Here is a 27,987-nt window from a genome sequence, read left to right as displayed (position 1 = left end):
TCCATTTAAGATTGCTGTGTAGTTATTTTTAAGGTATATAATAACAATGAAAATCAAATTAGTCACTTGAAATAGTTCCTTTGTGTTGCTACTTCTCCAAGTACATTTTAGTTCATTTGTTTCATTTTGATTTTTTTATTTTAGTTTTTAAAAAATTTATGAAAAATATTTTTAAATGAAATTATGTAAAATGTTTACCAGCTTCTGAAGTCAAGTCCTCAAACCAGACATATTCATATGATGGTGGCTTCTTCTCCAGTCCCCTCCACCTGACCCCTCCCCCGCAAGAGAGATAATCTTTTTTTTTTTTTTTTGGCTGCATCAGGACTTAGTTGTGGCACACAGTCTCTCTAGTTGTGGCTCACGGGCTCAGTAGTTGCAGTGCACGGGCTTAGTTGCCCCGCAGCATGTGGGATCCTAGTTCCCCGACCAAGGATCGAACCCGTGTCCCCTGCATTGGAAGGCAGATTCTTAACCACTGGACCACCAGGGAAGCCCTGAGATAATCTTTTTTAAAAAACAAAGTTTTATGGTTTATTCTTCCATTTAAAAAAGAAAAGCAAATATTTTTGTGTATTTAATCTCCCTTCTTAGATAAAACAGTAGTGTTGCATAGACACTTTTCCTACCTTACTTTGTTTTCTCTAACCCTATATTTGCAGGATTGTTCCATATAGTACTCATTGGTTTTTACAGCTGTGTAGTACTCTGTTGTGTGGATTGAACATACTGTTACTTGGATGTTAGACACATCTAATCACAATAAAAATTTAAAGCATTATAACATTTAGCATGGTCAACCAAGATAAAATTTAGGCACCTCTCAAAATTTTCCCTCAATTCGTCTCTCTCTCCTATTTAGTGGCTCTGCTCTGTTTGTCCAGTTCCTATATCCTTACCCCTGGGGCGCCCTTTCTAGCCTGAGCAAATGGCCTATATTTTTCAAGCTATTTTCTCAGGCATCTAAATTAGCCCCTTTTTTTGTCCATCCTCTAAAAACCCTTCTTTTTTTTTAGGTGACAATGCATGCTGAGGAGTTCATTTAAAAATAACTCCTGCTGCGGGCTTCCCTGGTGGTGCAGTGGTTGAGAGTCTGCCTGCCAATGCAGGGGACACGGGTTCGAGCCCTGGTCTGGGGGGATCCCACATGCCGCGGAGCGGCTGGGCCCGTGAGCCACGATTGCTGAGCCTGCGCGTCTGGAGCCTGTGCTCCGCAACAGGAGAGGCCGCGACAGTGAGAGGCCCGCGCACCGCGATGAAGAGTGGCCCCCGCTTGCCACAACTAGAGAAGGCCCTCGCACAGAAATGAAGACCCAACACAGCCATAAATAAATAAATAAATAAATTTATAAATAAATAAATAAATAAATAACTCCTGCAAAAACCCACCTAATGAGTCACCTCTCCTAAGTAACATGAGGCCTTGACTTCAAATGCACGTATATCAGGGCATCACTGGTTGCTTTATTAAGCACCATATTTTAGTTGATAGTGGTTTAGTATTGTTTATAAAGCAAACAAAGAAACATAATCAAAATGTATCCTGGGACCTTGCTGGGAAGAAACACCCTGAAATAACTGATAAATAAGAATAATGATAAGTCATAGGTACACATGAATGCTAGGAACGGAGGCTGTGGTAGCAGTTTTTCTAATAGATTTTTCTGACAGCATTATCATGATGTGCTTTATATTTTAATCTTCCTTTTAATATTTTTTTAAGTTTATTTTATTTATATTTGGCTGCATTGGGTCTTCGTTGCTGAGCATGGGCTTTCTCTAGTTGCGGCGAGCGGGGGCTACTCTTTGTTGCGGTGCGCAGGCTTCTCATTGCAGTGGCTTCTCTTGTTGCGGAGCACGGGCTCTAAGCGCGCGGGCTTCAGTAGTTGTGGCACGTGGGCTCAGTAGTTGTGGCTTGCAGGCTCTGGAGCGCAGGCTCAGTAGTTGTGGCACACGGGCTTATTTGCTCTGCGGCATGTGGGATCTTCCCAGACCAGGCTCGAACCCGTGTCCCCTGCATTGGCAGGTGGATTCTTAACCACTGTGCCACCAGGGAAGCCCCCTTTTAATATTTCTTATGCAGTTAACAGAAATACGAATTTTACAAATACTCTACCCAGGAGAACCACGATCTGCACCATCATCTTCCTGGTGCAGTCTTTGCACTGAAAAACAGATGCCCCACTACAGGATGAAGGTGGGAGTTTCCTCTGGAGACAGAAGAGAAAAAGGAACCAGATTCAAAATTATAGGCTCAAAGGTCAAATATGAGAAGCCTCAGTAATTTTACACACACACGTGCACGGGCACGCACACACACCCACACACTATTTCGTTGGAACGAGCCACAGAACCCTAGAAGCTGCTGTTGAAACCCAGAGAGCTGTGGAGCACAAGTGGAAAAAGCCTGGGACATGAGGCTCTGGACTGACCCTCGTGAGCCGTCCAGATGTCACTCGGGAAGGACAAAAGTCTGCAGAATGGGAACCGCTAGCAGGACCAGAGCTATTTGGCCACTGTTGCTGGGCTTCCTGGCATATGCAGACTTTGAAGGGGTGTGGGATTAGTTACTATCCAGTAATATATCTTTCTTAAGAAAACCTCAGAATATTACCTGAATTCTGGAAAGCTCAGAATATTCCACTGTAAGGAGACTTAACATATCAAATTCTGATTTTGGGCATGATGATTTGCATTATGGAATTTATGAAAATTTATTAAAACTTTCTAAAGTCAAGGAGTTTAGACCTAGAGTGTCTCTAAAAGTTTTAGTGCTTTAGGCCTCCATGCATTTACATGTGCTGTACACTTAGCTTGGAAGTCCCTTTCCCCGTATGTTCTCATCCTAACAAACCCCTGCTCACACTTTAAGACCCAACTCAGTGTCCCATAGCACTAAGTATATATCTCTTGTAACAATATCATGTTGTAGTATCGTTATTTGTTTCTTGCTTGTTTTCTACTGAACTGTGAGTTCTCTTGGAGGAGGAGCCTTTTCTGCACATCTCAGTGCCTGGCATACAAGACTCAACATTTATTAAGTGATCTTAGAGACCAACTACCCAACCCCTACAAGAAACTGAGGCCCAAAGAGTTTCTTTAAATTCAGTAATGCAGCAAGTCTGTGCTATCTATGTACCTAGCTCTATATAAGGCTAAATGTCCTTTTAGTGTGTTTTAAGTGTGATTCAGAGTGTCTTTAATTTCCATTTGTCCAGAGATCAAATGATAAATACCAGTACCTTATGAGTCCTCAAAGAAAGATTAAATTATGCTAAGAATGAATTTACATAAATTAATTTTATTATACTCTTAGTGAGCATCCCCCAAGTATACTGTCTGCAGAATGCTAACTTAATTGTGTGTGTGTGTGTGTTTGCAGTAAGCGTTGAATGCCCAATTCAATTTGGTAAACACTGTGTTAAGTTAAATAGTTTCTTCCCTGAACTTTCAACTTACTTAACAGTGATGAGTTAAATGTCCGAGAAAAACATCTAATATGCAGTGTTTCCCAATTCATATGATAAGTGAACCTCCCTCTGTTTTGTTGCATTTATTAACATATGCCAGAAAAGGTGTTCTGAAAAACACACAGAGAGTTGGTAAATGCAGTGGTTCTTTGAAAAGTGCTCATCCATGTTTAGTGACGGCTTCCAAGGAAAACAGGAACCAAAGGGTGGATGGGGAAGCTCTAGGGGGGAGGAAGGTGGCTGGAAGGGGAAAAGGGAAGGTTTGGAGGAGAGGCATTGACCGAGGTTGCTGTCTAGGGGCTGAGACAAGGGAGGGGGCCGCAAGCAGACCTTGGAGGGGCATTTTCTCATTAAGCTGTGTGAGGCATTTGGGGCGCAAGCAGATGGGCTTTGGGGCGAGAGGTAAAATATATTTACCAAGAGAGTGGAGAACACTTCTGCCGGAACACGCAGCCCTCTAGGGAGTCCAGAGGACACGGAACCCTGCCTGTAGCTCCCCGAGGCCTGCCACAAATCCTGGCCACAGTGCCTGTGAGTGCAGGAGATGAAGGAAATGAAGTGGGCACAAAGTAGGTGACCAGATGGCTTCATCAACCTCTGTGAAACCCACCCCCAGGGGGCTCCTGGACATCACTGGGGTTGGATTTAACCAGAGGCTGTAGCAATGGAGAACAAAAGTAGATGGACCAAGAGTGAGGGAACAAGGTTGGCTACATAATTTTCAGGGCCCAGGGCAAAATTAAAATGTAGACCCTTTGTTTTAAAATTTCAGGATTTCATGATGGCGACAGCAACACGTTACAAGCACAGGACCTTCCGGAGGGTGGAGCCCGGGCAGCTACATAGGTTGCCCACCCGTGAAGCTGGTCCTGCCAGAGAGTTATCACTGGTCCTATGGCCCCATTTGAATGCCCTGGGTGGTGTGGCCTGCAGAAACCAAGTTACACATGTGTCATATAAAGGGTAGGTCTTCTCTTAAGATACTTGTTATCATGGAAACCGTGTTGTTGTTTTTTTGTTTTTTTTTATTTTTTTTAAAGATTTATTTATTGATTGATTGATTGATTGTTATGTTGGGTCTTCGTTTCTGTGCTAGGGCTTTCTCTAGTTGTAGCAAGTGGGGGCCACTCTTCATCACGGTGCGCGGGCCTCTCACTATAGTGGCCTCTCTTGTTGCGGAGCACAGGCTCCAGACGCGCAGGCTCAGTAGTTGTGGCTCACGGGCCTAGTTGCTCCGCGGCATGTGGGATCTTCCCAGACCAGGGCTCGAACCCGTGTCCCCTGCATTGGCAGGCAGATTCTCAACCACTGCGCCACCAGGGAAGCCCGGAAACCGTGTTTACCAGTCATTTTGGGTAAGCTTGACTTTGCTCTAAGATAAATCTACGTACACATTAAGTTTCAGGAACATATTTTGTGCAGAAATCCAGGCACGTCCAAGCTATTCCCATATGTAGTTCTTCCATCACCAGCAACATTCTTTCTTCTTATGCCAAGAATAAAGACAGATTTGCAGCTGCAGAGCAGAAATGGATAACCTCTGACTCTGTCCTAGAGTTAAATACCAGTATTTAGTTGGTGCTGAGGCAACACTCAGCACCCATGCTGAGCTCTCTCAAAATGAAAAACAGACTCAGGTGGAAAATCCGGGTCAGCAATGTCATTTGCTATTTTCGGAGATGGGGGAGAAAAAGAAAGTTGTGGGAAGCGTTGTAGCAAACAACACAGAACAGCGCACCATGAGTGTGAAAGAAAACAACACCTGCAAGGTCTCGGTGATTAGATGGAAGCAACCGAGTGAAGGAGAAACCATTGCAGGCAGAGCTGGTATCTGCTTTCAGGAGGCTGTTGGCCTCCCAAACAATGGAATGAAAGCATGAGTCATCTCACCCTGTTAAGATTCATCTCCAAACAAAAAGCAGTCCTACCTCTGAGATAATTCTAAATGTCCATTTGGGGGAACAGTGACTACACAAGGAGTCTGTTCACACTGAATTTTTTTGGAGCTGGAGAACTGCCCTTCAGCCCTCTCCACCCATCTGTCTCCTCTGTGGCCTCCTTCCACCTGCCTCTTCCCACTCTTTCTACACAGGGGGCTCCGGTTCCCTGAGGAGGATGGGCTGAGTGAGGCAAGCCATGAGGGCAGTGAGTGGGGAACGACGGCAGCAGAGAAGGACTCCTGGAAGGCCTGGGCACCGGGGGTGTCACCTATAGAGATGACGGATCCTGAGGACAGACTGAGTTGGCAGCTCTGACCAGGTGGGGCAGGGGGACTGGGAGGTGGGCAAGAGTGAACTATGATTGCCTCTGTAATACAGATGAAGAAACTGAGGGTCAGGCAGGTTAAGAGAAGAAGTAGTGGTGCTAGGAGTTGATTCTGGTCCTTGTTCCTCTAAGACTCACATGCTTTCTGCCCTATCAAGCTTTATCCCTTGCTTCTCAAGGCTGTGATATAAACTACAAATGCTCTACAAGGGGGTGGTTTTGAGTTGTGATTTCATTTAAGAGGGAGAAGAAGAGGTGTCTACCTAGACGCAATCAAACTAGATTGATATTTATGATTTGAATTATTGAGTGAAGGAGTCATTATCCTTCAGAAGAAAATAAGAGGATAAGGAGAGAAAACGGGAAAAAGCTAAACAAAGCCTGGAAAATATACTACGCTAATATCTTTTTTTCTTTTTTAATTTATTCATTCATTCATTCATTTATTTATTTTGGCTGTGTTGGGTCTTCGTTTCTGTGCAAGGGCTTTCTCTAGTTGTGGTGAGTGGGGGCCACTCTTCATCGCGGTGCGTGGGCCTCTCACTATCGCGGCCTCTCTTGTTGCGGAGCACAAGCTCCAGATGCACAGGCTCAGTAGTTGTGGCTCACGGGCCTAGTTGCTCCGCGGCATGTGGGATCTTCCCAGACCAGGGCTCGAACCCATGTCCCCTGCATTGACAGGCAGATTCTCAACCACTGCACCACCAGGGAAGCCCTACGCTAATATCTTAAAAAGCTAGTAAATTTAAGGAAAGATTCTGGGCAGGGGATAACTAAGATATACATGGTGAGGGAAGAGGAGGGCGTGATGCTCTTTGCAGAGCCCTAGCACCAGAAGTGAGAACGCGGGGATCGGGGGTGGGAGGGTTTCTAGAGTTCATCTGCATTTTGTAGACGAGGACATTGGGTCTAGAGTTGGTGGCCAAGCTGGGTCTAAACTTCGTTCTATTGGCTCAAGGGTCCAGGGCTCTTCTCTCTACTTGGCCCACCCTGAGAAGGAAGTGAAAGGATCCTTTATAAAGACATGGAAAACCACCTGTGAAAAGTTAGAGGATGCCCACATAGTGAGAGGTTTGGGCTTGGCACTTGCAGTGGACGTGATATCCCTAAAAAGTGAGGGGTCCTGAGTGAAAAGAAGTGCATGATTGACGTGCTGGAAATGAAGGATTCAGCACTACAGCTTTGCGACTTTCAAAGCAAGAGTATCAATCGTGCCCAAGAAAATTTTTGTTTTCAAATAGGTATTGAGTTTTCAGTTCATGCTGTGAGTGTACCAGGTGCAAGGAGAGCTGTGAAAAAGTATGAGGCAGCACTTCCAAAGACATCCCAACACCTGTGTAACAGCCACATGCTCAGTGGTTTTGGGCTTAGACAGGGAAGGGAACACCTAGGGGGAATGGAAGGAGAGAAGGAGGAATGGAAGAAAGGTGTAGAAAGGCAAAAAGAAGGTTTAATGTTTGAAATTTTACCTATTAAAAAGGATGGTTAGCAGATTAGGAACCAAGATGGCAGAGTAGGACATGCTCTCACTCCCTCTTGCAAGAACACCGGAATCACAATTAGCTGCTGGACAATCATCGACAGGAAGACACTGGAACTCACCAAAAAAGATACCCCACATCCAAAGACAAAGGAGAAGCCACAATGAGACGCTACGAGGGGCACAATCACAATAAAATCAAATCCCATAACTGCTGGATGGGTGACTCACAGACTGGAGAACACTTATACCACAGAAGTCCACCCACTGGAGTGAAGGTTCTGAGCCTCACGTCAGGCTTCCCAACCTGGGGGTCCGGCAACGGGAGGAGGAATTCCTAGAGAATCAGACTTTGAAGTCTAGTGGGATTTGATTGCAGGACTTCGACAGGACTGGGGGAAACAGAGACTCCACTCTTGGAGGGCACACACAAAGTAGTGTGCACATCGGGACTCAGGGGAAGGAGCAGTGACCCCATAAGAGACTGAACCAGACCTACCTGCTAGTGTTGGAGGGTCTCCTGCAGGGGCGAGGGGTGGTTCTGTCTCACCGTGGGGACAAGGACACTGGCAGCAGAAGTTCTGGGAAGTACTCCTTGGCATGAGCCCTCCCAGAGTCTGCCATTAGCCCCACCAAAGAGCCCAGGTAGGCTCCAGTGTTGGGTTGCCTCAGGCCAAACAACCAACAGGGAGGGAACCCAGCCCCACCCATCAGAAGTCAAGCGGATTAAAGTTTTACTGAGCTCTGCCCACCAGAGTAACATCCAACTCTACCCACCACCAGTCCCTCCCATCAGGAAACTTGCACAAGCCTCTTAGATAGCCTCATCCACCAGAGGGCAGACAGCAGAAGCAAGAAGAACTACAATCCTGCAACCTGTGGAACAAAAACCACATTCACAGAAAGATAGACAAGATGAAAAGGCAGAGGGCTATGTACCAGATGAAGGAACAAGATAAAACCCCAGAAAAACAACTAAATGAAGTGGAGATAGGCAGCCTTCCAGAAAAAGAATTCAGAATAACGATAGTGAAGATGATCCAGGACCTCAGAAAAAGGATGGAGGCAAAGATCAAGAAGATGCAAGACATGTTTAACAAAGACCTAGAAGAATTAAAGAACAAACAAACAGAGATGAACAATAAAATAACTGAAATGAAATGAAATGATTCCTTCTACACTAGAAGGAATCAATAGCAGAATAACTGAGGCAGAAGAACGGATAAGTGACCTGGAAGACAGAATGATGGAATTCACTGCTGCAGAAAAGAATAAAGAAAAAAGAATGAAAAGAAATGAAGACAGCCTAAGAGACCTCTGGGACAACATTAAACGCAATAACATTTGCATTATAGGGGTCCCAGAAGGAGAAGAGAGAGAGAAAGGACCCAAGAAAATATTTGAAGAGATTATAGTCGAAAACTTTCCTAACATGGGAAAGGAAATAGCCACCCAAGTCCAGGAAGTGCAGAGAGTCCCATACAGGATAAACCCAAGGAGAAACACGCCGAGACACATAGTGATCAAACTGGCAAAAATTAAAGACAAAGAAAAATTATTGAAAGCAGCAAGGGAAAAATGACAAAAAAAGAATGGTTAGCTCCTACATACAAATGCAACTATATCTTGTAAACCATATGACAGGGTTCACAGCCTTTGAGTGCAAAAGCTTCCATTTCCTTTAAACTTAGAAAAAATTAAAATGAATACATGCAAATGGGGGGAGGGGAATCCAAGCACTACAAAAAGGTTTAAAATTAAATCTCACTTTCACCACCAACATCACTACTCCTTTCCCCACTATTAACAATTTATTTATAACCCTAGAAAAATGTGTTATGGTCATATAAAAATTATAATAAACATCACACGTGCATGCAACACACACATTTCTTAAAATGTATACATATGGGGCATACAATACACACTCTGTGAAACTCTACTGCCTTGATTTCGTAATAATGTATCTTAGAGATCAACCTGAAAATGAGCAGGATCATGCAAGGCTTTCTCGGGGACAGACCCCTGTGTCCCCTGCCTCTTATTTGTAGAAAAGTTTTAACCTCCTAGGCCCTCCCCTCATTCCAAAGAACAAATTTAATCAGAGAAGTGAGAAAATGCAGAAACAAAGGAAAGTAGTCAAGCAAGACAAAATAATAATAGTTTAGCCATAAAACAAAGTCAAGAACCTTTAGTTCTTCCTCAAGGGCTATAGATAATATCCTGAGCCATATCCTTGAGTTGTTTTGCAGATACTAAAACCCCCACCAGGTGGAGGAAGTTAACCGCATGCTGACCATTAGCACGTAGACCCCAGACCAGTTGGACACAGAAGGTTGATAATTGAGATTCCCGAAACAGCACCCTGTTATCTCACTGTCAACAAATCAGAGAAATATGCACGGGCTTATCACGCAAACCTGTGACCCTCTCCCTCACACTGTCTTTAAAAACCCTTCCCCGAAAGCCACGTGGGAGTTTGGGTCTTTTGAGCACAAGCTACCTGTTCTTCTTGCTTGGGAATAAATGCCATACTTTTTTTTTTTTTAATTTATTTATATTTTATTTTTGGGCACGTTGGGTCTGTGCTGCTGCACGCAGGCTTTCTCTAGTTGTGGCGAGTAGGGGCTACTCTTCTTTGTGGTGCACAGGCTTCTCATTGGGGTGGCTTCTCTCGTTGTGGAGCACGGGCTCTAGGGCGTAGGCTCAGTAGTTGTGGTGCACGGGCTTAGCTGCTCAGCGGCATGTGGGATCTTCTCGGGCCAGGGCTCAAACCCATGTCCCCTGCATTGGGATCATGGAGTCTTAACCACTGCACTGCCAGGGAAGTCCCAAGCCCTTTTAATGTTTTATGCTGCAAATATTTGTTCCCAGTTTATCTTTTTACGTTGTACATACATTTTTCTTGCTATTTATTGTTTAATTTTTTGTCATGAAAAAATCAAACTTAAAAAAATTAGAGAGAAGAGTATCCCATGGACTCATTACCAAATTTCACTCCCATCCCAAGTTATTTTGAAGCAAATCCCAGACATCATATCATTTCATCCACACGTGTTTCAGTACATGTTTCTAAAGACAAAAAAATCTTTTAAAAACATAACTATAGGGGCTTCCCGGGTGGCGCAGTGGTTGAGAATCTGCCTGCCAATGCAGGGGACACGGGTTCGAGCCCTGGTCTGGGAAGATCCCACATGCCGCAGAGCGGCTGGGCCCGTGAGCCACAATTACTGAGCCTGCGCGTCTGGAGCCTGTGCTCCGCAACGGGAGAGGCCGCGACAGTGAGAGGCCCGCGCACCGCGATGAAGAGTGGCCCCCACTTGCCGCAACTAGAGGAAGCCCTCGCACAGAAACGAAGACCCAACACAGCCAAAAAATAAACAAATAAATAAATAATAATTAAAAAAAAAAAGACTTTAGCCCGTCTCAATTTCATTCAAAAATCTCTCACTAAATTAAAAAAAAAAAAAAAAAAACATAACTATAATACTGTTATTACCTGTATGTGGTATTTTAATATAAAAACTGCTGATTTCTATGCAAATGGATCAATCATTTTCCATTTGACTTCTGGGTTTGGTGTCATGCTTAGAAATGTATTCATTACAAGATTATAAATGAATTCACTCATGTTTTCTTCTAGTAATTTTTTTTTTTTTTACTGAAAACCATTTATTAAGTTTAAAATAATTGTCCAGGGCATGCAGAGTCCATAAGTCCTGGGAAGAGGCTGAGTGATGGAGTAATCAGAGCCAAGAGAGGTAATTTCTTTTGCTCCCTTTCTTGGTATAAAACATCTACTTCCGAAAAATACCCTTCCAGACCCAGCTCCACTGTACCTGACCTCATTACTTGGGTCAGAGCCTCCCCTGGACTCTCCAGTCTCTGGGCTTTTTCATTTTCTTCTTCCTCTTTTTTTCTTAAGGAAAAGTTTTACTGAAATATAATTCATATACCATAAAATTGACCCTTTTAAAGTATACAATTCGGTGATTTTTAGTATTTTCACAGTTGTGCAACCATTGCCACTATTTAATTTTACAAATTTTTCATCACCCCGAAAGAAACCTCATATCCATTAAGCAGTCACTCCCCATTTCCCTGTCCACCCCCCGCGCCCGGCAACAACTAATCTACTATCTTTCTCTATGGATTCCCAGGACATTTCACATAAATGTAACCATACAAAATGTGACCTTTTGTATCTGGCTTCTTTACTACTAGTAACTTTATAGTTTCATTTTAACATTTTACATTACATTCCTTCTGGAATTTACTTTGATAAAAGAAGTGGGGTTATACAGCTTGAATTTATTCCCCCAACTAGTCCCAACACTTTAAAAAATAATCTGTCTTTCCTCTCATGAATTGGAAATGTCACCATTACCATTTACTAAAATCATGTGTATTTTAGTCTGTTCTGGATTCTCTATTTTATTCTATTGGTCTCTCTACATTTTTTCTGGAACCAAACTGTTTTTAAGTCTTGTAACTTCAAAATGCAATAAAATATCTAATCTGACTGCCCCCCCCAAATATCTTTCCATTCAGATAGTTTTCGTTTCGTTTATTTCTACTAATGAACCCATTAACATTTTCTAATGTTTAAATTTTTTTTGACTTTTGATTGAGATCACATTGAGTTTACAGATTAATTTAGCAAGAATTAATATTCCCTAATAGAGATTTTACATTTTCTTTATATAGGTCCTGTCTATTTCTTGTTACGTTTATTTTCAGGTATATTGGTGGTAATGTTGCTGTTGTAAATGGGATCTTTCCTCCATTATATTTTCTAACCATTTGTCAATTTTGTACATTAATTGTAAACAAGTAGCTGACCACTTTAATAAATTCACTTATAATTTCTGTATCAGTCAGCTTTTGCTGCATAATAAAACACCCCAAAACATAGTGGCTTAAAACAACAAGCATGTGTTATTCCTCAAGACTCTGCAGATCAACTGGTGTCCTTCTGGTCTAAGCCAGTTCAGTTTATCTCTGCAGTCAATTGGCACCTCAACTGGCCTAGGTAGTCTGGGATGGCCTCATGGGTCTGGGAGTTTGTTCTGTGTCAGTCTGGGTAATATCAATGACTTGACACGTGTGTCTCACCATCCAGCAAGCTAACCTAGGCTTAATTCACAGAGTAGTGGTCTCAGATTTCCTTAAAAAGTTAAAGAGGACAAGTTCCAATGCACAAGCACTTTTCAAACTTGCTAATTTCCAAATGTTCTAAAGAAAGTCATATAGTTCAACTCAAATTCAAAGTGTGAAGAAATATACTCCACTCCTGAGAAGAGCTTCAAAATTTTGTAGCCATTTTTGCATTTCCCACAACTTCCTAACAGTTCTTTTTACTCTTCAGGTTTCTGGTTATCCTTTGATACAATTACAAATAATAAACCTTTCTTACCTTTAGAGGGTCTTACTTAAGGTATGAAAGGTATCTCTTACCTTAAGAGATACCTCTTAAATTCTTTTCTTATTTAACTGTACTGGTTAGGATTTCCAGAACATTATTAAGGTATAATATCTTCTTCCTTACTTTAATGGTAATTAAAGTATGATACTGGATCTTTATAATGGCAAAAAAAAATCTATCTATTTATGAGATAGTAAGCCTTTCTGGTTTTTGTTTTGATTTTGTTTTGTTTAGTCAGAAATCAATTTTGCTAAATGGTATTTAAGTATCTACTGAGATGATTATATAGTTTTTCTCCTTTGATTTATTAATATAGTGGAATATTAATACAAATCCAAATAATGAACCATACTTGCATTTTTAAAAATATCTTTATTGGAGTATAATTGCTTTACAATGTTGTGTTAGTTTCTGCTGTATAACAACGTGAATCAGCTATATGTATACATATATCCCCATATCCCCTCCCTCTTAAGCCTCCCTCCCACCCTTCCTATCCCACTCCTCTAGATCGTCACAAAGTATCAAGCTGATCTCCCTGTGCTATGCGGCTGCTTCCCACTAGTCATCCATTTTACATTTGGTAGTGTATATCTGTCAGTGCTACTCTCTCACTTCATCCCAGCTTCCCCTCCCCCACCGTGTCCTCAAGTCCTTTCTCTACCTCTTTGTCTTTATTCCTGCCCTGCCACTAGGTTCATCAGTTCCATTTTTTTAGATTCCATGTATATGCGTTAGCATATGGTATTTGTTTTTCTCTTTCCGACTTACTTCACTCTGTATGACAGACTCTCGGTCCATCCACCTCATCCCTAATAACTCAATTTCGTTCCTTTTTATGGCTAAGTAATACTCCATTGTATATATGTGCCACATCTTCTTTATCCATTCATATGCTGATTTAGGTTGCTTCCATGTCCTGGCTATTGTAAACAGTGCAGCAATGAACACTGTGGTACATGTATCTTTTTGAATTATGGTTTTCTCAGGGTATATGCCCAGTACCTACTTGCATTTCTGGCATGAGTCTGATTTGACCAGGGTGTGTTTTTTGTTACAGCTGGTAGAAAAATTATGTCTCTATGGATCTGCCTAATCTGGACATTTCATACAAATGGAATTGTACGATACAGGCATACCTCATTTTATTGTGCTTCACTTTATTGTGCTTCACAGATACTGTGTTTTTTATAAATTGAAGGTCTCTGCCAACCCTGCATCAAGCAAGTCTATTGATGCCATTTTTCCAATAGCAGTATTTCTTAATTAAGGCTGTTTTTTCAATGTTTAATTGTTTGTTTAGACATAATGCTATTGCACACTTATTAGACTACAGTACTGTGTAAACATAATTTTTATGTGCACTGGGAAACCAAAAAATTCCTGTGACTCACTTTATTGCGGTAGTCCGCAACTGAACCTGCAGTATCTCCAGGGTATGCCTGTATGTGGACTTTTGTGCATGGCTTCTTTCACTAAGCATGTTTTCAAGATTCCTCCACGTTGTACCATGTATCAGTACATCATTCCTTTTTTATGGCTGAATAATATCCCATTGTATGGCTATACCACACATAAATGATTTTGTGACACCTACTAAGTTCATGCCCACATCATCCTTCTAGTTAGTAGAATTCTTGATATTCTGGTGTTGAAATATCCTTTCAACCCTGGGTCATGATAATTATTCTTTTAATGAATTGCAAGATTCAATTTGCTAGTATTTTATTTAGAATCTTGGTATCTTTTTATAAATGAGCTTATTATTTTAAATTTCTTCTGCTTTTAAATTTAGTTCTGATATAAGGGTTATGCTAGCAAAGGAAGAGTTAGATAAGGTAGGAAATATTTGTTCCTTAAAAGTTTCATAGAATCTAATCATAGCGTTATAGGATCTGGTTTCTTTTAGGAAGTAGATCTTTGGCTACCATTTCAGTTTCTCCTATGGATATTGGTTTATTCAATTTTTCTATTTCTTCTTGGGCCAGTCTAACAGACAAACAGTGAAGTTTACGACACAGCTTGATGACATTTCACAAAGCAACACTCCGGTCAAGAAATACAAAATTGCCAATATTCCAGAAATCCCAAAAGTGATTCCCCCTAATCACTACTCCTTTTCTTTTGAAAAATAATTATTACCTTAACTTCTGTGATAATTATTTCCTTGTTTCTCATTGTAGTTTTTCTCCTAAGCATGGAACCCTAAGCAGTATAGTTTGGTTTGACCTGTATTTAAACTTTATATAAATGGAATTATATAATATATATTCTTTTTTTTTCTCATTAAACTTTTTTAATGGGTCTCAAATTCTGTGACAGATTTTTGGTGAAGTTGTTTCCATTAAAAAGTACTGATTTTAAAAGCTAATAACTTAAATCTGCCACAAACAAAACAAATGGTCCACAAAACATTCTCCTTTCCTTCTGAAGGTTTTACAATGCATTGTTATCATTAACCAGTCTTTGCTATTAAACTTAAATGGCCAATTGAGACAAACAGTTCTGAGACCGTTCTTCCACCACTGATTAAGACTGAGGTGGCAGGTATTGAGGATAATATTCATTTAGCCTTCTGAGCTTTCTGGGGAGACTTGGTGACCTTGCCGGCTCCAGCTGCCTTCTTGTCCACTACTTTGATGACACCCACAGCAACCGTCTGTCTCATGTCACGAACAGCACAACGGCCCAGAGGAGGATAGTCAGAGAAGCTCTCAACACACATGGGTTTGCCAGGAACCATATCAATGATGCCAGCATCACCAGATTTCAAGAATTTGGGGCCATCTTCCAGCTTTTTCCCAGAATGGCGATCAATCTTCTCCTTCAGCTCAGTGAACTTGCAAGCAATGTGAGCTGTGTGAAAATCCAGCACACGTGCATATCCAGCACTGCTTTGGCCTGGATGGTTCAAGATAATCACCTGAACTGTGAAGCCAGCTGCTTCCATTGGTGGGTCATTTTTGCTGTCACCAGCCACATTGTCGTGACGAACATCTTTGACAGACACATTCTTGACATTGAAGCCCACATTGTCCCCAGGAAGGGCTCCACTCAAAGCTTCATGGTGCATTTTGACAGACTTCACGTCAGTTGTCACTTTGATTGGAGCAAAGGTGACCACCATGCCATGTTTGAGAACACCAGTCTCCACTTGACCCACAGAGACAGTGCCAATACCACCAATTTTGTAGACGTCCTGGAGGGGCAAACACAAGGGCTTGTCAGTTGGGCAAGTTGGTGGCAGGATGCAATCCAGAGCTTCAAGCGGTGTGGTTCTACTGGCATTGCCATCTTTACGCGTGACTTTCCATCCCTTGAACCAAGGCATGTTAGCACTTGGCTCCAGCATGTTGGAATGGTTGAATGTTGACACCATTCCAGCCAGAAATTAGCACAAATGCTACTGTGTCGGGTTTGTAGCCAATTTTCTTAATGTAGGTGCTGACTTCCTTAACAATTTCCTCCTATCTCTTCTGGCTGTAGGGTGGCTCAGTGGAATCCATTTTGTTAACTCCAACAACTAGTTGTTTCACACCCAGAGTGTGGCCAGAGTGTAGGCCAGAAGGGCATGCTCACAGGTCTGCCCATTCTTGGAAATACCTGCTTCAAATTCACCAACACCAGCAGCAACAATCAGGACAGCACAGTCAGCCTGGCATGTGCCTGTAATCATGTTTTTGATGAAGTCTCTGTGTCGTGGGGCATCAGTGATGGTCACATAGTACTTGCTGGTCTCGAATTTCCATAGGGAGATATCAATGGTGATACCACGCTCGCGTTCAGCTTTCAGTTTGTCCAAGACCCAGGCATACTTGAAGGAACCCTTTCCCCTCTCGGCAGCCTCCTTCTCAAACTTTTCAATGGTTCTCTTGTCTATCCCACCACATGTGTAGATCAGATGGCCAGTAGTGGTAGACTTCCCCGAATCTACATGTCCAATGACAACGATGTTGATGTGGGTCTTCTCCTTTCCCATTTTTGCTTAGGTTTTGCTTAGGTTTTCACGACACCCGTGTCCTGGCAGCAAACCCGTTGGGAAAAAAGTTAATATATATTCTTGTGGATCTGGCCTCTTCTACTCAACAATATGTTTTTAAGATTCACCCAGGTTGTTATGTGTAGCTACTGTTATTGTTTTACTCTGCTTAATAGTATTTTATTGTATGAATATACCACTATTTGTTTATTCATTCTTCTGTCGATGGGCTTTGAGGGAGTTCCCAGTTGGAGATGATTACAAATAGAGCTGCTATGAACATAAAAGACATGTTCTTGTATATGTCTTTTAAAAAACGTGTGCACATATTTTTATTGGGTATATTCTTATAAATGGCATTGCTGGGTAAAAATTTATATGTACCTTCAACTTTATTAAATACGATAAAAAATTTTCCAAAGTGTTGTACCAATCGGCACTCTTCCAGCACCATATAAGAGCATCTGTTGTCCACATCCTCATCAACACCCGGTAGTGCTGGTCTTTTAATTTTGGCCATTCTGGTGGGTATATAAAGATGTCTGGTTATAGTTTTTATTTGCATTTCTCTAATTATTAGGGATGTTAAGTATCTTTTCGTATGTTTATTGTCCATTGGATATCCTTTTTTTCCCCCAGAAGCATCTGTTCAAATCTTTTGCCCATTTTTCTTCTGGGTTGACTGTCATTTTCTTATTGGTTTATAGGATTTCTTTATGTATTTCATACATGAGCTCTTTGTAGGTTATAGGTGTTGCAAATATTTTCTGCATATTCTGTATCCTTTAATAAATGGAAAGTATGAATACCAATGTTAAATTAATCTCAAATTTATCAGTCTTTTTCTTTATGATCAATTCTTTTTGTCTTCTATTTTAAGTCTTTCCTTACCTTTAATGAGGTTTTAAATTTTAATGTACTCAAATGATCTTTTTCTTTATGATTAGTACTTATTAAAAATCTTTTCTTATCTTGAAGTCATGAAGCTCATTTTCCTTTAGAAGCTTTATTTAGCCTTTTACATTTAAGTCTATGATACATCTAGAATGAATTTTTTAATGTACGGAGTTTTCCATTTTTAATATTTGGTTAAACAAAATACATCTTTTGTAAACAAACTCAGCACAAGGCCAACAAAAAGAAAAGCATGAAAAACAAAAAGCCCAGGGTTGCCCCTTACTGGGCATCAGGGTCAGGCTTGCCCCCTTCCTTAAAGGAAGTGGGGCTTTTTGCCCTTGGGCATCAGCATGGGTCCCTGTTCCTAAGCACCAGAATTGGATATGAACAGAGAAACCAGCCCTGAAATGTTTAAGCATCTTTGCATATCCCTTTGGCTCATGGACTCCAAGTGCATGGGGATGGAATGAATTTTCATGTATAGTATGAGGTAGGTGTCAAGTTTCTCCACATAATTTATTCAATTCTCCCAGCACCATTTATTGAAAAGATTATCTTTTCTTTAATGCTTTGCAGTGTCTCTTTTGTCATAAATAAAATATCCACATATGCATGGATCTTCTTATGGATTTATACTCTTATTTCATTGGTCGGTATGTCCATCCTTGTGACACAATTATTTATAATACATGTAATGTACAGTAGAGTAAGTCCTCCCACTTTGTATTTCTTCAAGATTGTGTGGGTTATTCTAGGCCCTTTGCATTTCCATATTATCAAGTTTCAAAAAAGAATTTTGGCTAGATTTTGTTGGCTACCAAATTTTTTAAAAACCCTCTATTTGATCTTCTAAATAATCATTTGAATATTATTTCTTGGTTTCATGAGTTACACATCAGCAAACATATATAGTGTGCCTGCCTTAGGTAAAGTAACTGACCAGGTTCAAAAATATCTCTGATATGAGCTGAATCACTCATCTTCACAAAATATGTTGCCTTAGGAAACTGCCTTCTTATGAGAGTCATTCCTATAGGAGCGCCTTAAATTCCTTCCTCTCAGTAAACCCAGGAGTAATTGTCCTCTTTCCAGTCTCCAGAGGATAACATAAATATCTGTAGAACTAGAAAGGAAAATGAGTAAAAGGATACAAATCATTTACAGAATAAGACTTTACAGGTGCAAAATGTAGCTACAAAATTCTTATTCAAAGTATGACAGTTCTCAGTCCAGAGACTTATTTGCTTGGGTTCTCAATTCTTTCGTCCATTTCCTCTTTTCACCCTGTCTTTCTTTTCTTGCCTCCAATATTTTCTTCAACCCAAGGCTTTTCTCCTTAACTGCCCCTATTGCTTGGCCTCCAGCTCTTTGTATCTGTGTATCGGCAGAAGCACAGAGACTCTCTCTTCTAAATATTAAAGGTAGGGCTTCCCTGGTGGCGCAGTGGTTGAGAATCTGCCTGCCAATGCAGGGGACACGGGTTCGAGCCCTGGTCTGGGAAGATCCCACATGCCACGGAGCAACTGAGCCCGTGAACCACAATTACTGAGCCTGCGCGTCTGGAGCCTGTGCTCCGCAACAAGAGAGGCCGCGATGGTGAGAGGCCCGCGCACCGCGATGAAGAGTGGTTCCCACTTGCCGCAACTAGAGAAAGCCCTCGCACAGAAACGAAGACCCAACACAGCCAAAAATTTAAAAAATAAATAAATAAATAAATAAATAAATAAATATTAAAGGTATGCCTGACTTCTCAAGATTATCTTCCCAAGTCACTGAACAAATCTCAAGAGCTGTTGCGTATTTGAGAGTACATACCTGGGAAGCAGTTCCCCAGAAAGCTGCATGGCAGTCTTGCTAAGTACTTCACAGTTCTGAGTCCCATTTTAAACAAGAGTGAAAAACTGCCTGAAGTTCAAGGGCAGAGCTGGAATTACAGTTCAAAGCTTTTGGCTGGTCTGCTATGCTATTAACTAACCCACCTGGTTATTAATGGTATCACAAATCATGCCTCAGTCTAGGTGAGCTTGTAAAGGAAGCACCAACCACTGTGTTAACGATTTACCTCTTTATGAGATTTTTTTTCTTTTTTAACTAAGGCTTTCCGTATCAATCTGGAAAAGTATGGAAAAGTATCGAGAATCTAAACACCAGCCATAATCTTACCACTTAGACCGTATTACCCTTATTACTTTGGCATATACTTCCAGGCTTTCTTAATGCATAGCTGATATTATACATAATTTTATTTTCTGCCTAAAATTACATCAAAAGCAGGTTTCTATGTCTTTACATTTTTAATATTAATAAATGGCTGTAAAATATTCCTTTGAATCGTAAAGAAGTGAACAGTTTCCCTTTTATTAGATTGTAACTTATTTCCAATTTCATCACAGTTGTAAATAACATTGATGTGAAAAACCGCATGAATGACTCTTTGTCTGTATTTTGGGTTATTTCCATAGGCAAAATATGTATCTGATAAAGAACTTGTATCCAGAATTTTTTATTTTTGGTCGTGCCATGCAGCTTGAGGGATCTTAGTTCCCCGACCAGGGATTGAACCCAGGCCCTGGCAGTGAAAGCGCCGAGTCCTAACCACTGGACCTCCAGGGAGTTCCCTAACCAGAATATTTTTTAAAACTCTTACAAATCAATAATAAAAACCAAACAACCCATTTTTTAAAAATTGAAGTATGGTTGATGTACAATATTATATAAGTTACTGGTGTACAATATTCACACTTTTTAAAGGTTATATCCCATTTATAGTATTATAAAATATTGGCTATATTCCCCATGTTGCACAATATATACACTTATAGCTTATTTTATACCTAGTAGTTTGTACCTCTTAATCCCCTACCCCTATATTGCCCCTTCCCCGTTCCCTCTCCCTACTGGTAGCCACTAATTCATTCTCTATATCCGTGAGTCTGCTTCTTTGTTGTTATATTCACTAGTTTGTTGTATTTTTTTTTATAAACTTTTTTTATTTATTTATTTTTATTTTGGGGGGCTGCATTGGATCTTCGTTGCTGCACGCGGGCTTTCTCTAGTTGTGGCGAGCAGGGGCTACTCTTCGTTGTGGTGCGCAGGCTTCTCATTTGTGGTGGCTTCTCTTATTGCAGAGCACGGGCTCTAGGTGCGTGGGCTTCAGTAACTATGGCTCCTGGGCTCTAGAGGGCAGGCTCAGTAGTTGTGGGGCATAGGCTTAGCTGCTCCGCAGCATGTGGGATCTTCCTGGACCAGGGATCGAACCCATGTCCCCTGCATTGACAGGCAGATTCTCAACCACTGCACCACCAGGGAAGTCCCTGTGGTAGTTTTTAGATTCAACATATAAATGACATCATACAGTATTTGTCTTTCTCTGTCTGACTTATTTGACTTAGCATAATACCCTCCAAGTCCATCCATGTTGCTACAAATGGCAAAATTTCATTCTTTTTATGACTGAGTAGTATTCCATTGTGTATGTATACCACATCTTTTTTATCCATTTAACTGTCGATGGATACTTAGGTTGCTTCCATATCTTGGCAATTGTAAATAATGCTGCTATGAACTTTGGGGTGCATGTATCTTTTCGAATTAGTGTTTTTGTATTTTCAGATGTATACCCTTGGAATGGGATTGCTGGGTCATATGGTAGTTCTGTTTTTAGTTTCTTGAGAAACCTCCATACTGTTTTCCACACTGGCTGCACCAGTTTACATTCCTACCAACGGTGTACAAGGGCTCCCTTTTCTCCACATACTTGCCAACATTTGTTACTTGTGTTCTTTTTTTTTTCATTGAAATATAGTTGATATACAATGTCGTGTTAGTTTCAGGTTTACAGCACAGTGATTCAGATATATATATACTTTTTCAGATTCTTTTCCCTTATAGGTTATTACAAATATAGAGTATAGTTCCCTGTGCTATACAGTAGGTCCTTGTTGGTTATGTATTTTATATATAGTAGTGTGTATATGTTAATCCCAAACTCCTAATTTATCCCTCCCCCACCCTTGCCCCTTTGGTAACCATAAGTTTGTTTGCTATGTCTGTGAGTATCTTTCTATTTTGTAAATAAGTTCACTTATAGCATATTTTAGATTCCACATGTAAGTAATATCATATGATATCTGTCTTTCTCTGTCTGGCTTATTTCACTTAGTATGATAATCTCTAAGTCTATCCATGTTGCTGCAGATGGCATTATTTCATTCTTTTTTTGGCTGAGTAATATCCCATTGTATATATATACCACATCTTCTTTATCCATTCCTCTGTCAATGGACATTTAGGATGCTTCTGTGTCTTGGCTATTGTAAATAGTGCTGCAATGAACACTGGGTGCAGGTATCTTTTTGAATTATGGTTTTCTCTGGATATATGCCCAGGAGTGAGATTGCAGGATCGTATGGCAACTCTATTTTTAGTTTTTTAAGGAACCTCTATACTATTCTCCATAGTGTCTACACCAAATTACTTTCCCACTAACAGTGTAGGAGGGCTCCTTTTTCTCCACACCCACTCCAGCATTTATTATTCATAGACTTTTTGGTGATGGTCATTCTGACTGGAGTGAGGTGATACCTCACTGTAGTTTTGATTTGCATTTCTCTAATTAGCAATGCTGAGCATTTTTGTGTGTGTGCCTGTTGGCCATCTGTATGTCTTCTTTGGAAAAACGTCTGTTTAGATCTTGTGCCCATTTTTTGACTGGGTTGTTTGTTTTTTTGATATTGAGTTGTATGAGCTCTTTCTATATTTTGGAATTTAATCCCTTGTCAATTATATCATTTGCAAGTATTTTCTCCCATTCTATAGGTTGTCTTTTCTTTTTGTTTGTGGTTTCCTTTGCTGTGTTTATTTGCATTCTTTTTGATGATAGCCATTCTGACAGGCAAACAACTCAATTTTTAATGGGAAAAGAAAGTGGACAATTTACCAAAGAAGATATACTCAAGACAAATAAGCACATGAAAATATACTTAACAACGTTAGTCATCTGGGAAACACAAATTAAGAGGACAATGAAGTAATACTACACATCTACTTGAATGGCTAAAATTTTTTAACTGACAATGCAAAGTGTTGACAATGATAAGGAGCAACTGGAATTCTCATATTTTGCTGATGGGAATGAAAATGATGCAGTCCCTTTGGAAAATAGTTTATCAGTGTTTTATAAAGTTAAATTACACTTACCATACAACTCAGCAATTGTCTTCCTAGAAATGAAATAAAATTCTACTCCCCCAAAAAAGGAAAATATATGTCCACACAAAGACCTGTATGTGAATATTCATAGCACTTAATTCATAATAACCCAAAACAAAACAATGCAAATGTTCATCAACTGGTAAATGGGTAAACAAACAATTGTGATATATCTATACAATGCAATATTTCTCAGCAATAAAAATGAGTGAGTTATTGATACCTGCAACAATATAGATAAATCTCAAATGCAATATGCTAAGAAGCCAGACACAAAAGACTACTATATGATTTCATTTATATGACATTCTAGAAAAGGCAAAACTATAGTGACAGAAAGGAACTTTTTGAGGTAGTGGAAATGTCTTGATTGTTGTGATGGTTACATGACTGTACATTTGTTAAAACACATTAAATTTGTGTGCTTAAAATGAGTAAATTTTTCTTGTATGTAAATTACATCTCAATAAGCAGATTTTTAAAATAAGGAATGATTCTGAGTTGTTTTTTTTTTCCACTTGGGCAGCTGACCTGAAGTAGAACCCAAGAACACATGGGGAAATTCAGAAAGAGAAGTAGGACTTGAAGGATGCAGAGGATGGTGTCAGGATAATGACTTCTGGTTTTGGACGTGTTAATAAGGTTGAGTTAATGAGGGCACAGAGAGAGAAAAGAGACATATGGAAATGAGAAGGAAAAAAACCTCATATGCGGTAAGAAAGAAAGCATAAAATTGAGAAAAGGAAAGATGATTATTGTACATAGGCTTTTTTGTGTTGCCTGTTTTTGTCTCAATTTAATTTCTTTTTTTCCCTCTTTATTCTTTTGGTGTTTCCTTTTCCCAGGGGTTCTTACACACCATGTGTGACCATTCTGTGCTTCCAAAGTCTCCCTCTAAACAGACCACACACATACACCAACAATAACACAACCAAATGAGAACAATAGGTGGAAAAAGTAAAGCAAAAAACCCCAAGAAGCTAAAGATGTTTAGCCCCTGCCCTAACGTGCATTGGTAGGGAGGGTTCACTATTGGTCCTTCACATTCTACAGGGAGAAGCCACAGAAAAGTACCAGGTTATTTGCCTTAAGTTTAAACAGTGGAATAGGAAAAGAGCTATAATAACTCCATTAGGACCTGGGCCAAGGACTTTTCCTATGGGTTTGTTGTGAATAATTAAAGGTTAATGATGGCATTTTTCTTTCAGCCTGGGGGAGGCAACCACACCAGTCATGATCCTAATTGAATCCAACTGGGAAACTCCAGAAATTTTCAATAACAAATTTGCCACGGTTCTGGGCCTTTCATTCTGTATCCACGAAAGGCAATGAAGCTGTATTTTTATTTCCATCCTATGGTTGAGGAAATTAAAATTTAGAAAAGCAATGGAATCTACCCACTCCCTCATAAAAAGGACCAAAGGACAGATGTTCGGGGCAGTTTGGCATTTTGTTTTTAGGAAAGGCAGACAAGAGCTTCTCGGGCTGTCGAGGCCTGGGTTCTCCACGAGTTGTCAGGAGAGCGCCTAGATCCTATCCACCTTCTCTGGACCAGGTTTGTGGACTGCTGTCACATTAGTAGCCGTGGCTCAGAGAAGGACAGGGTAGGACTATTTGGGGTCATCGAGATCTTCTGAGAGAGCCGATGAACAGAGCGGCTTGGCTTCTGCCCCAAACACATATCAAGATGCTTTTCACTCCAACTTTACTCCACTTTATACAATATCACGTGGCTAGAGAGTGTACGAGCCGGGGGGTGAGCCCAAATTCTAACTGCAAAGCCTTGCTCTCAGCCATCATACTCTGCTGCCTCCTATCCTTCTCGAAAATTTCCAGTATAGGTATTATTATAGGTAAAAAAGAAAAAGGAAGAAAAGAAGAAGGGAGAGAGGGAAGGGAGGGAGGGAGGGAGGGAGGGGGATGCCCTCTATTTCCGTTTCCATATGTTTCCATGAAGAACCTTCCAGTCTGCTTTTTAGAGGAGAGCACTATCTCCCACCCCTGTCACTCATTCTCCCCAAGGAAGGAGCCATTTGCCAGAATGATGAGATTAGGAGAAAGGCCACTCTTACATGCAGCAGCAAATGTTTAGTAATTGGCTTTGGGATGGGGGAAGAGCCCTGACTTGCAGCACAGGCCAGTTCCCATGGTGTAAACACCTCCACCTCCACCATGGCTGATTTCAAGCTACTGAAGTAAGGTCAACCAGTTTGCAAAATTCCTGAAAACTGAACACTCAGCTCCCATGAGCTGTTATGTGGGGCACCAGCATGTCGACACCCACGTAACATGGTTATGTGGGCCTCAGCTCCCTGCTGTTAACAGACCCCAGATCTCCTCCTCTGTCGCTCCATTGCTTCCACTTCTTCCCGAAAAGCATCACCTGTTTCCCTGGGGCACCTAACTCTTTAAGGAGTTTGGGACTTGGAGAAGTTCAGCCTTTCTCTCTCTCCTTCTCGCTCTCTCTCTCTCTCTCTCACACCCACACACATACATACACACAATTAAAGAAAAGAAAAGAAAGAAATGTTTTTTGTAGCATCTTCTGCTTTCTACCCTACAACACAGACTTCACCTGATGAAGGAACACAAAGGCCAGGCTACCTGCCTTGAACAGGAGAAGGAAAAATCTGATATAGCATGAACAAAACCCAGTTCATAGAAACTTCACTCTCCGCTGCTCTGTCCTCTACAAGGAAGGGACAAGGACAGTCTTCAGTCTGCGTCCGTGTCCTAAATGAGTTCCCAGTGCTGGGTGACATCTTTGTAAGACTCCAGCCTGGACTCTGAGCCCATTTCTTTTTTTTTTTTAATTTTTATTTATTTATTTACTTACTTATGGCTGTGTTGGGTCTTCGTTTCTGTGCGAGGGCTTTCTCTAGTTGCGGCAAGCGGGGGCCACTCTTCATCGCGGTGCGCGGGCCTCTCTCACTATCGCGGCCTCTCTTGTTGCGGAGCACAGGCTTCAGACGCGCAAGCTCAGTAATTGTGGCTCATGGGCCCAGCTGCTCCGCGGCATGTGGGATCTTCCCAGACCAGGGCTCGAACCCATGTCCCCTGCATTGGCAGGCAGATTCTCAACCACTGCGCCACCAGGGAAGCCCTGAGCCTATTTCTGACCTCCCCCTTTTGGAGGCTCTTCTCCTGCCGGGTCTGCCATCCCACAAGCCCTGGCTCTTACTTGTCTGTTGAGGTGGGGCCCTGGGCTGGGGGCCAGGGTGGATACGTGAAATCATCATGATTGACAGTCCCATCCAGATCCCATGGAATGGGGGTTGACTTTCTCCGAAGGAGGGGAGTATACAGTTTCCAGAAGGAAAGAAGGATGACGTGAGGACCAAAGGCATCCACCACAGGACTTCAGATATAAATGAGTTGATAGAATACAAGCATCTACTCCCAATAATCAAAGCCGGGGAAGCACAAGAAAATCAGACAGTGGGGCTTCAGTGAGGGCATGTGACTGAGACCTCTCAAAGCACTATAGCCTTCTTCAGAGCCTGCATCCAGGTACAAACCCAGTTCAGCCAGCCTACTGTCCACAGTGTGTCCACCGCTGGGCCCACTGCTACCCCTGCAGATACAGGCTTTCCCAAACATCAGCACTTTATTTCCTGGGACCCAGGCAAGGTTGAAAGGCTGGCTGGGCTCCCATAGAACTTATGTTGTCCACTCAGTTCCTGAGCATGGGAGAGTGCTTATGTTGGGCCAGATCCCTGGGCTGAGACCTAATTTGTGCTGAGATGCCCTGGAAGGCAAATGTGGTTCAATCTGAGCCCAACCAATAGCCAGGCACCGACATCCAGAGGTGCTTGAGTCAGTTGGTAGGACGCTGGGCCTGCTCCAGGTCTGAGTTCAAAACCACAGCAGTTTTCTCCTTGGATTTTCTGGGGCTTATTCACAATGCCCCCTGCTGACCATTTCTGGTTAACCTTGTGTCTTCTGGATCTCTGGTCAATTCAGTTCATGAAACTAATCCAGGGCCCTCTAGAGTGACACGGTGAAGTCAAATAATAGATGTGAAGATGCTTTGGAGAACTGAAAAAGGAAGTCTATATAAATGCAATGGATCATTATTGTAAAGCCAAGATTGAGGTGGACAGAAGTAAATGCTTCCCTTGTCTTCAAAACTTGCCTTCTCCTGTGTACCTTTTCAGTAGCATATTATTTCAGTGGAAAGAAATTAATTGTAATGGACTGAATTGTTTTCCCCCCAAATTTGTATGCTGAAGTCCTAACCCCCATTTCCTCATAATGTGACTGTATTTGGAGACAGGACCTTTAAAGTGGTAGTGAAGTTAAAATGGGGTCATTAGGGTGGGCTCTGATTCAGTATGACTGGTATCCTTACAAGAAGAAGAAATTAAGATGTAGACACAAACAGAGGGAAGACCACGAGAAGACACAGAGAGAAGGCAGCCATCTACATGCTGAAGAGAAAGGCCTCAGGTGAAACCAATCTTGCTAATGTCTGGATCTCAGACTTTGAGCCTCCAGAACTGTAAGAAAAATTTCTATTGTTCAAGCCAGCTAGTCTGTGGGTGTTGGGCTGCACCCCACAGGCCTGTAAGCCCTGTACTCACCCAGCCTCAAAACTGAAGAAGAGGCTGGAGTTAACGGCTGAGACATCAGTGGTTTAATGGATGGGGGAGCTTACACATCTGAAGCAAGGTCCTGGAGCGACACCCCTGTGTCTGTGGCAGATGGCGGGCAGGACGTGGCGGCAGTCTTCGCTCCCAGGGGAAGAGGGAGATTACCAATTATAGGAGGAATTGACATCTGGTTCACTCACTGGTTGCCAGGGAAACCAGCAGAGTGGTGCACCCCTCACAACCCCTTTGACAAATTATCATAGTGGAGATAGTTCTGATTTAAAGATTAGAATAATCACTAGCTGGGGCCAGAGGCAAGTACATAGGCACTTACTGATTAGGCTCTATGATTAAGGGGGAAGGTCAGTCATGTAAGTAGGGTGTAGGTGAAGCAGGGACTGGTCAAGCAGGGGATGTACAGAGAGCAAGAGAACAGCCATCTTGGGTGGCCCAACCTTACAGTGGTAATTGTTAAGGCAGCTCTAGCAAACTGATACATCAGTCTATGATATATTTGAGCCCTGCTATTATACCTAAATTTTACTGTACCTAAAACAAGGCCCTGACTCAGGAATTCATGACCTAGAAGGAAGAGATAGGCAAATACAATTAATTATTATGGGTGTTATTAATAATGCTACCTACTGTATGCCAGATACTTTGCCTAT

At 41.5% G+C, this 27,987-nt stretch overlaps 1 long non-coding RNA gene and 1 pseudogene across 4 annotated transcripts in view; one reads left to right on the top strand and one right to left on the bottom strand.

The window, feature by feature from the left end:
- The window catches only part of LOC309643394, a 51,447-nt gene extending 40,802 nt beyond the window's left edge, over positions 1 to 10,645 (top strand). For all 3 annotated transcript variants that reach the window (XR_014253705.1, XR_014253706.1, XR_014253707.1), the window contains exons 4-5: positions 4,243 to 4,456; positions 4,791 to 10,645. This is a non-coding gene — a long non-coding RNA (uncharacterized lncRNA). The remainder of the gene's footprint in view (positions 1 to 4,242; positions 4,457 to 4,790) is intronic.
- A 1,135-nt stretch (positions 10,646 to 11,780) lies between these two features.
- On the bottom strand, positions 11,781 to 18,898 carry LOC309643338 (elongation factor 1-alpha 1 pseudogene; annotated as a pseudogene). The gene has a single exon. The product of its transcript is annotated as an elongation factor 1-alpha 1 pseudogene (transcript).
- Between the last annotated feature and the right edge of the window lie 9,089 nt (positions 18,899 to 27,987).

This window comes from Balaenoptera physalus, assembly GCF_965194825.1.
Source record: "Balaenoptera physalus genome assembly, chromosome: 15".
In the NCBI taxonomy this organism is placed as follows: Eukaryota; Metazoa; Chordata; class Mammalia; order Artiodactyla; family Balaenopteridae; genus Balaenoptera; species Balaenoptera physalus.
Note: the sequence above shows the minus strand (reverse complement) of the source record. Positions and strands in the feature narration are given on the sequence as shown.